Genomic DNA, 13153 nt, shown 5'->3' on the forward strand with positions numbered 1-13153 from the left:
TTTTTTCTTCCTTCAGACTTGAAATTCCTGTATTAAAGCAAGAAAAACATAATCAAGTGTCTTGTCAGTATTTAAACAAATATTCAGCTTGCTGCTGACCTCACTGTTACCATACACAATTCTGTGCTTCTTTGATTCAAGTGGAATGGAGAGCATTTCAGGCTTCTAACAAGCCCAGCTACAATGTCAATTAGTATCATTAGACACAGAGGATCAGTATTATGCCACTAAATATTGCTTTTAATTAGAAGAGGTGTAAGAAATACACATTTCCTCTTATTTAAACTGATGCACTAATCATTGTGATCACTTTTTTTACCACTGAGTAGTGAGAAATTCAGCCTGTAAAGCATTTTAGCATTTTCAGAATTTTGCTGGTGTAGTTTTTTTGAAATACAGCAGATGGCTCTATTGTTAATGATTTTCCTTGCCTAGTTATTCATTTTACAAGATACTTATCCATCTGAATATATCCAGTAATTTCCTTATTTCAGTCTTTTGCTCTTTCTGTGTGGGTAGGCATAAAAATAAGAATTTATTTGCACTCTACATACATCCATTGAGGGCCAGGCTTTCAGACTCCAACTTGGCAGAACTGCTGAGAGCCTAAAATTCCAGTTGAATTTTGTTTTATTTGTATCTTTGTATCATTTTGGGGAGAAAGTGAATCCATAGTAGGGTGGATGCAACTGAAAAAGTGGCTTTAGAAGTTTTTGCTGCCTCTGACCAGTTCCTCTTGTCCTTTACAGCAAAATAAAGTTCTTCAGCTGTGCTGTTAGAAGTGCTTCTCATGTGTCATTGTGAGCTGAGTTTTCAAAGAATTACAATTGAAAATTATTCCAAAAAAGGGTTAACTAGTTAGGTGTGGGGTTTTTGATTGGTTGGCAGTGTTTTAGGGTGTTTTTTAAATGGTCACAGCCTCAGTATCTGGTTTACAGCCTTGCTTTGCATGCAGTTGTATCAGGTCAATTGGGGATGTGCAGTCCTCAAACTGTTCTTGCTTCACTGTCCATGATGCCAGCCTGTCATATGGGGAGCACAAAATCCTGGGGTTACAGAGGTTTGAAGTGCCTTGATGAGCATGCACACATTCACCAGGGTCCTGAAGCACAAAGCCACCAGGGGTATAATATATTTTATATAATATAATTTATATTATATTATATAAAATATAATATATAATACAGAATAATCACAGTAATATTAATTATTAATATTATAGAACGATATTTAATAATATAGAATATTTATAATCGTTATTTATTAATATAATATATCATATTATAGATCAAATATATTATATATTATAACATATATATACTATATGTAAATTATATATTATATAATATACTATATATAATATATTATGTAATATCTACAAGAATATAAAATATAATAAGATATAATTTAACTATATAGTATAAATATTATTAATATAATTAAAGCTATATAAAAATATAAAAAATAAAATAAATAAGTAAATAAATAAAAATATAACAATATTTAATTTTATATAAACTAGTATATTATATATAATTTTCCTCTGTGTAAGCTGATGGCTCCTGACTCCTGTTTTCTCTGAAATAATTCTCCATGGCTACTTTTTCCTCTCTAGTAAAGTCCACAAGGGGAAAGACATCAGAATGGGAGGGAGGAAGCCCACAGGTGTCTTAAATTCTTTTAACCATGCCTTTACCAACTTGACTGACACAGCATAAATTCTGGAATATTTAAGAAGCTATTTCTGAGTGAAGGAGGCTGACATGCCTGTAAGGCCAGTGACTCACCTGGCAAGAATAACCTGAGCAGTGCTGAGGAGGGCAGGGTGGCAGGGAGCTCTGCACAGCAGTGCTTCTGTCCCACTGCCAAGGGAGCACCTCGATTTTGGAAAGCTGCCTGAGACAAACCCCTAGCACTGCATCAGGGAATTTTGGGTTTATGGCCTCCACTGCCATTTCTTGTGCTTCTTCAAGTCCTGGTGGTGATTTGAGTGCATGAGCTTCTCAAGAAAACTGACTGCATTTTTCACTCTGCTTTGGGGACAGAGAGTAAAGTAATTAAAAAGAAACAAAACGAAATATGAGACAAAGATAATAACAGACAAAGCAAAAGTCAAACTGAGATCAGTTGTGAGTTTCTGGCTTTAAGTCTCATGCTCAATACAAAAATAAGGGTCCCCACTCAGTAGCATGTGAGTTGTATTATGTGTTGATTTGATTATGAGTCTACAACTTCAGCTGTAATTTGATACCAAGTCAGTTTTTAGAGCTCAGAGCATTTGCAAATGAAAGGAGGCTTGGTAACATAAACAAAATTTCACTTTGTGTCTTTTTATTTGTCTGAAATACAACCGTGTTGGGTTTATAGTGTGTCTGTAAAGGGCACACTCTACCTGTAAAACATCCATCAGAAATCAGAAACAGCTCCTTTCTATGGCTGTGATCTGTCTCTGAATGCTCTCCAGGGTGGCAGATGATGTTCAGCTCTGGTCTGGAGGTCCAGTATGGGGCTGGGGGCAGGTCAGGGAGTCCTTACTCTCAGGAGTGTGTGGGAAGAGTACTTGGCACTGACTGGTGGCTGAGGCTTTCTTGGCCATTATCTGAGAGTAGAGGTGGTTGTAGTTGACTGCTTAAAGGGGGTTATCAGGACAGTAATTATTGCTTATAGTTAATTAATTATTAATTATACTGGAATTATACTGGGAGTTGATCACTTCCCTGCCTGCTGCAGCATTCTGCATAGTCTGTGGTTGTTCTGCATCTTCAACATTACAACATCATTGTTGTGCTCTAGTTAACATCACTGAAAGTTTAGTGCAAAGAACAAGCTCAAAACACACTGTGGAAAACCAAGATGCAGCGTGGCAGTGTGTCTCAAAGTTTTGAATGATATCATGGACTAAAAAGTTTTTGAATTAAGTGTAAGATCAAAAGATGGAGTATCTTTAAATACAATCAGCCTCAAAGAGGCTGGAACAGAAACAAGTGACTTCATTTGTTCTGGTACAGAATGGGGAGAAATAAAAAAAAGCCAGCAGTATGAAAATGCTGATAACAGCATGTTCAGTGAGGCACTACAAGGATGCTGCCTTAAATGAGGTAATTGCCTACAAGCTTAACAGTGATACTGCAGCTAATCACTAGAAATAATGTAGGCGTGATAGATAAGCATGGAGTTGAAAAGTTCCAACAATGCAATCACAATATCCTCAGGTTTGAATTGCTGATGAGAGGCCATACAAAGACTAGTAGCAAAAAAGAAAAAGAAATAAAATAAAAAATAGTGGGGCTTAAGTAAAGCAGACCTTGAAGGAATGTGAAATGAGACTTAAAAATCTGTCTGGAACTCAGGAATATGTGTGCAGGGAATCAGAAGTGAAGGAATGATGGAAAGTCGTTGACACAGGCTAGGGCAGGCTTTCATGAAAGTCTTTCCAGTTGAGTCAACAGAACCCTGCATGGGTAAGTAGAGGACAGAAGTAACACTTGAGAGAAACAAAGATGTTGGGGGAAAAATAAAGATGCAAAGAGTCTGTGAAGTGAGAACAGAGTTAGAGTGCATAGAGCGAAGCCTCATTTGTTTGCAGTTTGTTAAAAACTCAGACGTGCATGCAATGGCACATTTTGTTATGCATTTATTTATGTGCTTACTGAGCTGTGTGCCTGCCTACACAGCCATATCTGAGGGGAGATCTTTATTTGGGGCCATTCATATTTGTCAGAGCAGGATGCCTGGCAACTCCGCTAATTTTGTGCAAAGTCTGTTCTATTGATGGTCTTCTCCTGTAATCAGAAAATAAGAATATGTACCCTCCAATGAAGTCCAAGAAGAAATACCAGTGTAAAACAGTGTAAAACTTGTCAGCTCTGTACCTGTTTGTTTGATTTTGTGTTACCCACACCACGACCTGAGTTTCTCCCTCCACCATCTCCCCTTACAAATAGAAACAATGCTATTTCCAAGCACTTCTCACCAGAACACCAAGTCAGGAAGCCAGAAGGTGGGTTTGAGGTTGCAGAATGACTTGCAGCATCACTTTTGACAAATCTACTTGCCTCTCTGGTTTTCTGTGTGTAAAATTAACATTTGCACGTTTTATAGAACCTCTGTGAGGCTTAGTAAATTAAGATATAAACAGAAATGTTAGAAGGTAGAAATTTTTGTGCCTGTGCATGAAGATGGAACACTCTTGGTCCCGATTCAAATTGGGAAATGGAGCAAGAGAAGGTCTGGAAACTTTCTGGTGGGAGCTGCTGGCTGTGATTTCCTGGTACAGCCAGTCCTGGGAGTAGTGGTGGGAGCCAGCAGAGCTCCCAGGTGATGCTTTGTGCACTGCAGCACACAGAGGAGCAGCAGGGAGGTCCCTTTCCTCCTGCTGTTCTCACTGCACTCTGCCCAAAATGTCCTTCCAAAGGGGAGAGTTCTGTGTGTTCCCTGTGCCCCTGCTCTGGCTGTTTCTCCTCAGAAATCCCAGGCTTGTCCTCCTCTCTCAGGACAAGGGTTTGGATGCTGATTTCTGCTTCCCGACCTTTGGGAAAGGGGCTGTTCTTGATGCTCCACCCTTTGGTTGTGAAATAGCAGCTACAGACAGAGTAACACATTGTTGAGAGGGATCAACCTTCTATTAACAAATTATCCTCAGTGCCTGCATAGCACTTTACCTTTGCTGATATTCAAGATCTTTCCAAAACGTGTTAATTAAGGAATATCTAAATGGTATACTTTCAATTTATAACAGCTGATGCAAAGAGGTGAGAAAGCACCCCTGTTGGGTTAATTTTCCCCATGAATGAAACCTTGTTTCTATGTTAAATAACTTGTTAGGATTCGAGCGAAAACTTCTGAAGTTTCATATCATCTCAGGCTCAGAAATTGTTGCACAGTGAATAGCTCCAGTCAAACATGCCAGCAAAATAACAGGGCTTCCTGGCAAAAAAACTTTGCATCTGTGGAGCTCCACTATTGAAGGTAATGGTTTGAGAAAATGCAATTTTAAAACATGGAAATATTACATAAAATCAACAGATGTATTGGGTACTATTTATTTCTTTGATATTTCACGTTAGGTTTTTTTATTCTGTCAGTAGCAGGTGTTAAATTCTACTAAACCAGTGAAAAATAGAAATAAATATTTAATTTACTGTACCTATCAATTATATAAAATTGGCTTATGAAATATTAAAAGAGATTGCATGTAGGAACACTAGCTAGAAAACCCAGTTCCTTAACAGAAACCTAATATAGATGTGGAAATACACTAAGCATGATTTTAGGGTTGTAGGTCCTGGATTTTTTTGTTGTTGTTGCTTTTTAAGGTATCAGGGCCTACTGGTTGTTCCTGTCTAATTTGAAGACATATGCTTATGGCAGCAGCAATGTGGATTTAGACTTCTAAAGAGAAATGTGTTGAGTGGAAAAATACATCAGGAATATGTGCTCTTGAACATCATTAGGTTATTTTAAAAAACTATGGATACTCACTTGAATATACCATTTAATCATAAGGACACAGGCAAAAGCAAAGAGGCATAGCAAGAGGTGAGCACAAACAGAAGTGAAATACCACTTGAGCCATAAAAGTGGCACAAAACCAAGAAGTTTCCCATAAGGAGAGCATGGATTTTTTTCCTTACCTGAGTGTTAAAGCTGCATGTTAAAACACACTGATATCAATATAAAGACATCCATGAGCCTTTAACAAATCCTGTCCTAATGGTGCTGATGCTGCATTTGGTTTTTTTTTTAATGTTACATCATGAAGTGCAGGAAACACTGAACACCCCAGCTGCCTGCCTGCTGGGGTGCATGAACGCATTCCTTACTGAGCTACACAGGGCTGGTCAAATGCAAAAGCATTTATCAGAGAATATGCTCATTTCAGTGGTGTTTGGGAACAGACTCTTCCAGCTTGCCCCTGTGGTTACTTGCAGTGTTTTTGATGAGTTACACAAGGAACTTGAATTTCCTTGGCAGGTACCTGGGTTACTTGGAGTCTGTCTCCCAGCCTTTCTGTGTTCCTCTGGTTAGAGCTCAGATTGTTAAAAATTGAAAAAAATGGAATATATTCCCTTTGACACTATACTTGGGAATTTCATCCCCTGGGAAATGTTCCTGATTTGGTTTTGTTGTTGGTGTGGTTTTTTTTTTTTTTTTTTCAATTCCTTTTCAGAAATTGTAGTTTTAAAATTCAGTGTCTCTCAGATAAGACAATTTAAGATTTCTGCCTGTACTTTATAGTTACTAAAGACAATAGCTTTCCCAGAGGTGTCTGTAGTAGTCCTTCTGAGAGAATTTTTCAAAGACTGAATTGACAGCAAAGGCCATAGTCTTCATGGCAAGTCAACAGGGATCTGACATCTGATTGTCTTTTGTACCTTTGATGTTTCTTTCCTGCTAGCTATTTGGGCTATAAAGTGATTTCTCTGCAGTGTACAGCTGCAGCTGATTCCTAAAGTTGAGTTCTCCCCAAATCTAAGATGTAGAAAAGATTCCCCCTTGGTGATACCAGGAGCTCTTCGTGAGTATCACATCTTTTTTCCATGACCTTTGCAGTCATGCTGCCAGTCCAATGTCCAATTTACCAGCCTATCCCAAACATCTTGGGAGTGAAATCTTGTAGTTTGTCACTGTTCATTCATCTGTGATGGACCAAAAAGGAAACAAGGCATGATGCTCCATATTCCATGCATCACACTGAACTTCAGTTATGGAATACAAAATTGTGAGTCGTGTATCTTCAAAAGCCTCCTTCCCACTAGTCCTGGAAAGTGAATTTGTGGAGAACTCACAAAGCACAAAGCCTTCCTCATAAATGGAGCTTTGGAACAGAGCTGACCCCAGGCTGTGGAAGCAGCTCGTTGGGGCATGATGGAGAGGGATGCTGTGTTTCTTGGCAATCCTAGTCCCCAGGGAGAGGAGGGGTGGCATTTCTCAGCTGGTTCTCTGCTACCCTGACACCATAGCCATGCTGTTGGTAGCTAACTAATTTGGTTTATGTTGTAATCAGGCACTGTGTTTGCAGCTGCTCTGGATCTCAGCACATTCAGCTTCTCAGCAGCTCTCCAGTTGCAGCTTCAAGGCAGAATCCTCCAGGAACTTCAGCTGGGCGGACCCTGTGCTATCGTAATGATGCCATTTCCAGTGCCTGGGTTAAAATTACAGCTCAGCTTTAAACTCAGTGTCTCCAGAGAGCACTGCAGAAATGCTTGTTTTTTCCCTAGAAGTAAAACAAAAAGATCCTAGTAAAATAAGCAGAGCTGCTTCCATGCCCTTCAACAATGTCTTGGTGAGTTAATTTGCAGGCACTTGCTTCTATTATAAAGAACTGAAGCTGGGAGAGAAACTCAAGAAGAAATTAGTATATTTTTCTTCTAAAATGTTGACGAGATTGAGTAAAAAAAAGTTAGTGAGAGGCAAAGAGAAGCTTTTAGGTTTAGAGTGTTCCTGTGCCTTTTTTACTGTCTTAAGAACTCAGTTTTGGAGTGAAACACGGGAACATGCAGAGCACTTTGTCATCTAAGTATAAAAGTGCTGCAGATAAGAACAAATAATTATTAATCACTAACACCACTGTATTTTGTTGCTGTTTAATGAATGCCTTGTTCATGAAAGAAGCAGGAGAGATCTGAGATTATTTGAGGGGGACTTTTGTTCAAAGGAAAGATAAGAACACAATCAGTTAAAGTCAGAAGGAGGCAACTAATATGGCTTTTGAGGTATCAGTGATGCATTTTGTACTACTCATGGCAGTGACTCCTGTATGGCTTGTAAGTTTTCTAGGTTTTCATTTGCTAAATTAGGTGGGACACCACATAAAGAGTAAAGTAGTCAGTGAAATGTAGAAAGATTGAGATCATCACGATCAGGCAAAGCTTCTAGATACCTTTCCACAAAATGTGGTTAGATAGAGCACTGATTTTTATGTTAATTTACTAGTGAATAATTTAAAAAGACCTGTTTACTTTTTAATAAAAAGGAAAGATATAAATTGGCTGAGTGTTCCTAATGTTACTTACAGCTGCCATTGAGCAGATGTTAGGGATTCTTAGTGGTAGGCTAGACCAAAATAAGTTTTATGAATAAACAAACAATTTCCTTTTACTACCAACTCTTTCAGGCTGATTCTCTCCCAAATTCACTGTGAATGGCTTTTTAAAGTCTCCTCATAAATAATTACCTTTCTTTTGGCACTTTTTTCTAAGCACTTGGATTTTAATTACAGTGATGAACTGTTTTAATAAGTTGTTAAATAATTTTATCTTTTTAGTAGTGAATCCATTTTCTATTTCTCTTTGACTTCATCGGTTCCTGGGACTTTAATCCTTTTAATTCTTGCTAATTCACTTTATAAATTCATGCTGGAGAAGTAAACAGCAAGCAGCAGCATAATTTTCTTTTGAACTCTGTGCACGTACACCCACCTCAGCTTGCTGGTTATCAATGGTCTCCTGTTACTAGCAACCATTTTGTTTAACTCAGTCATTTGGATCACAGTAAGTATGAAAAGATAGGTAATTAAATGGAGACAATGTGGTTTTGCTTTGGGCTAATGTCTGGGGGCCTTAAAGCCCTCATGGAAGTGAATACAGTGCTTAGTTCATAGATAAGGGATATGTAACACCACTGTACTTCACCCCAGAACAGCATCTTCCAATGTAAATACTTATCAGACACCTTTGTGTGTGATTTGATGTTGGGAAATGCTGAACACAGAATTCCTCCTGGCTTTTCTTGCTGTTTATGCCAGAAGGAAAGGTGCAGGCGGGGTGGTCACAATGCTGATGCCGTCCCTGTCTCTGCAGTTTGGCACGTGACAACTCAGCACAGCACAGGCGATGTTCTGCTTGACCACCTCTGTTTCTGAACATCTGAGTGAAGAAGTCATTGTGTCTTGGTCTGAAAAGACAGGTGTTTGAAGGCAGGAATCTCCCCTGAAATGGAAAATGAGAATCCCCCTTCCTCTGAATTATTATAATTTTGAAATTAAAAGGCTCTCAGGCAAAATATGGGAATAGGAGTTCTTTACTAGGTAAACTAAAAATACCAATGCAATAGTACAAACAAAAAAAAACTACTGCCAGAGTCAGAATAGGAGCTCACCCCTTGTGGATGAGGGTGGTGGCACAGCCCCATCCCATGGTGGCTCAGCCCTCCTGCAGTGCCAGCTGTGGCTCTGCTGGAGCAGGGATCCTGCACAAGGGGGGAGTTTTCCTCTGCAGCTCCAGGGCTGCTGGAGATGGGCCTGGGCCCCTCTGGGAATGCAGGGCAGCAGAAGCTTCTCCTCTGGCAATGCAATGGGCAAAGGCTGCTGTGGTGTCCCAAACCTCAGATTGTATCCAGGTAGGAATGCTTGGCTCCTCCCCTGGGAACAGCATCTCCCTATGGGATGATGGAATTGGATCAGCCATGCAGGGACACTCACTGGCCATGGACAGAAGATAATTAATGATTAATGGCCCATGAATGGAAGAGATCTCCTGGAGGGAGGATTGGTTATGGAAGAGATAAAGAAAAAACTGCCCAGTGAATAGAAGATAACTGCCCTACCTCTAACAGATGGCAAATAGAATACACACTTATCTTACAATCCAGGACACATTGATACCAGAGTGAGGCTCTGAAATATTGCTGCAAATTTTACATAGATAGGTTTGCTTTATTTTAATTTTTTTCCCTGTAAGAAAGATCTAAAATGTGCTGTCTCAATGAATAGTGACACTTAATAATTTGCCACTAAATACCTATGAGGATATATATACATCTAGCACAAAGAGAGTTTGATATTCAATTTCTTTGATTCACAGTATTTCAGTAAAAAGAGTGGAATGCCAAAGTTCAAAATGATCATATATATTTAGTGTAAGTTTTTAAAAATGTAAAACCTATATATAAAATGTAGACTTGAAGACTGGAATATCATCTTTGTTTGCCCAGTGGACAGGTGAAATCAGCATTTCTCTATCGGTTTCAATATTTTTTTTTTAATAACCAACACCCATGCAGTTGTTTAATCAGGTTGTTGATGCTTTTGGTTTGAGATACTCGCCATAATTGCAGTCCGTGGTAAGATCAGCACACAGGCTGTTGATAAAGGGAGGTGAAAAAACCATCCCCAGGCACATTAAATACCTTTTTAAGAGTTGCTCCCTTTTTTTGTGATGGTGCTTACTGGTCTTTTTTATTTCCTTCACTCAAGTAGTGCTCAGTATGAGCTTATGCCAGAAAAGTCTGACTGAATTTATCAGCAACACACCTTCATAAAGCATCCCTTTGAAAGAAAATTGTTAGTTTTGCCATGTAAGCATTGTTAATAATGCAATGGGAGGGAAAAAGGATTTCTTAAAAAACCAGGAGTGTCTTTCTCTGGACACCAGCAGAGAGGTGCCTCCTGCTTGGAGTGTGGCTGCACAGTCAGGGGTTCTGGTTGTTCTTTTCATTGAAGGGAGCTGGCAGGTTTTTGGTATTCAGGCAGCCTGAAGAGATGGAAGCATTGCAGAACAACCCTACTGACAGTAGTGAAAGCATCTGGAAGTTCTCATCTACACTGCAGCCTGCACATGTGGGCTTTTGCAGTTTTGTTGCATGCCAAATTATCAGGGTGGAGAAGGAAAAAGGAAACACTCTGAGGAGCAAAATTTCTTGGAAAGTGGCAGCTTTAAGATTGATGCCCTTTAAAAACAAGCATTGTGAAGCCTTACATGTATAGGTAAGGCCATCCAGGGTGATTTAAGGTCCTTTGGATATTTGTTGCACTAGGAGAATCCAGGAAGTCCATTATAAAATCTACGTGTTTAAAACTTGTTGGTGTTGAAGGTGTTCAAGTGTCATAAAAAATAAGCTAAAAGTGCCTCACATTTTCTGGTAATCAAGTGATCACCAAAGTGGAATATTTATCCCTCTGTGCAAGCCCTCAAGAAATCTGTTCTGCCTGATTTGTAAAAGGCAGGTGGAAACAAACAGGTCGCAGATGAGTCTGGTGAGATCTGGCTCCTTATATTTTTTTGGTTTTCAGGCAAAGCCAGAAGCCAAAACATTGACCCTTCCAATTGCTCAAGGAAAAGACCTTTGATCCTGGAAATCCCTCTGGTACTGGAGCTTTCATCTGTGCCAGCTGCCTTTGGTTGTAGGGGACACGGGGAAGAGGGGCTGGTGCTGCTGTTTGTCCTCTGCATGACAAAGAGGCTGCATGCTGGATGGATTCTGACTGCAGCATTAAGACATGGACTTTTAAATCTCAAAAATCAATCCTGCCTTTCTCTGGGTTAGCGTAGGAACAGAATCTTAAACTGCTTTTAACATCAAGTGTTGAAAAACACTCAAAATGACATTGAAGTGTCATGATTTTGGCTGCATTATGGATGGTGGATTTTTTAAATCTTTAACATTCATAGCACCTTCTTGATAAAGTAGACTGATTTTCTACTTGCTGTATTCAGTGTGGAGTATTTCCAAATTGATTTTAAACAGCTATTTCTTCAATTTGAGTAATTTTGTTACAAGCTAATAGACCATACGTAAATGTACCTGAGCTTTAGTGTTAACATATTTGTTTCAAAGTTGTTATCAATGTTAAAAAGCACAAAGCTAAATGTGGTTGCTAAAGCATGGAATGCAATATGCCACGTAGTGCTGTGATTCTAAGCCATCATGCATATTTATTATTTTCTTCCAAATTGCAGTGCTTACTGGTAGATATATCAGGGGTTTAGCCTCAGTCTGTAATATGTCATGTGTAGGACAACATTTTGAGAGGCTGAGATGTATTGATCCAAAACCAAGAATGCCAAGCGGGAAAAAGCCTGACCTAGACCAGTGCTGTTTTAATTATATCACGGTTTCAGCTAGTTTATCATTGTTTAGGTTAATTTAAGTGTGAACAAGGAAGTGATGCAATGAATTTCAGTGTTGGTAAAGGAAGCCTAAAGGGGGAGATTTTTAAATCAAGTTTCTTCCACAGCATTTTGGTTTTTCACCCATCCTAGCCAGAGCATGTGGCTCAGTGCTGAGAGTGCTGGCACTCAGTCTGAAAGGAGAGGCCAAGCTTTATGTTTCTTCTTCAGTAACTGCTGGAGGAGTGGATGAATTTGGGAATTTGGGGCCAGAGCTGTGCCACCAGCACTGCCTCCTGCCCTGGGTGCACTGTGCTAGAGATGGAGTTTTCTACTGATGTCTCTTGTATTTTGAGTGGCAAAAAATAGCCCACAGAATGGCTTGTAGGGGAAATCAGCACTGCAAGTCGTTAAGCTCAGAGAAAGATCTGGTTTTTCCCAGTGATAGTAAGGTTAGGATTAGTTGTTGTGATTCCTTGATTTAGTTCTTCTTTCTGCCTTTGGCTTGTCATGTGTCATTAGGCAAACTGCTTCAGCAGTTCCAGTAGTGCCATCTGCAAAAAGAAATAAGGTCAATGTAGGTCATATACTGAGTGCAGTATGTAGCACACCCTTTTAAAGAAGAAACATGGAATCCTGGTAAAGAAACATGAGATTTAACAAGCAGATAACAATACAGGAATTCCTTAAACTTCCTTGTTGTCCCATAACAAGTCACTCCTGCTGCTTCCTCTTTGGAGAGGAAGAGGAATGGCTGTTCCAGCAGCACACAATTGCCTGAACTCCTGCACCCTGGCATATCCCAGCCCTGCTGCTGCATGGCAATGCAGGGAGGTGACTGGGAGCATGTTCCCTTCTGGGATTCAGTGTGGCTCCAAGCCAGGAGCCACCAGTGACAGGGATTCCAGCTGTCCTCTGTACCTGTAGCACATGTCAATTATTTATCTCCTCTTGCTCCATGCCACTCAGGGATTGGATTGGATTGGATTGGATTGGATTGGATTGGATTGGATTGGATTGGAAAGAATGCTCTAAAAATAGCAAGTGCCTATGCTGTGCAGCTGAGCAACAGAAGGTGCCATGGCTCTTCCTGCTGAACCTTCTAAAGAAACATTTTAAATGAACACACAAGAAACTAATACTAATTAATAATAGTATTCTGTGGAGACCTGTGGTAGAGGCTGCAACAGTGCATTAGCAAGCCATGCATAATTCAGCAAGGCTGAATTCTTTCAGACATCATCTGCAGGGAATTTTGCACAAGTATGGACTTGATAATTTGTCCCTTTGTGTGCATGTGTAAGTGTTCCTGAGGGCATCGTTTG

At 39.6% G+C, this 13153-nt stretch overlaps 1 protein-coding gene across 1 annotated transcript in view; it reads left to right on the top strand.

The window, feature by feature from the left end:
* Positions 1–13153, top strand: part of DERA (deoxyribose-phosphate aldolase) — a 47789-nt gene that overhangs the window by 21481 nt on the left and 13155 nt on the right. The gene's annotated exons all lie outside the window — the stretch shown is intronic.

Source organism: Molothrus ater, chromosome 5, assembly GCF_012460135.2.
Source record: "Molothrus ater isolate BHLD 08-10-18 breed brown headed cowbird chromosome 5, BPBGC_Mater_1.1, whole genome shotgun sequence".
Lineage (NCBI taxonomy): Eukaryota > Metazoa > Chordata > Aves > Passeriformes > Icteridae > Molothrus > Molothrus ater.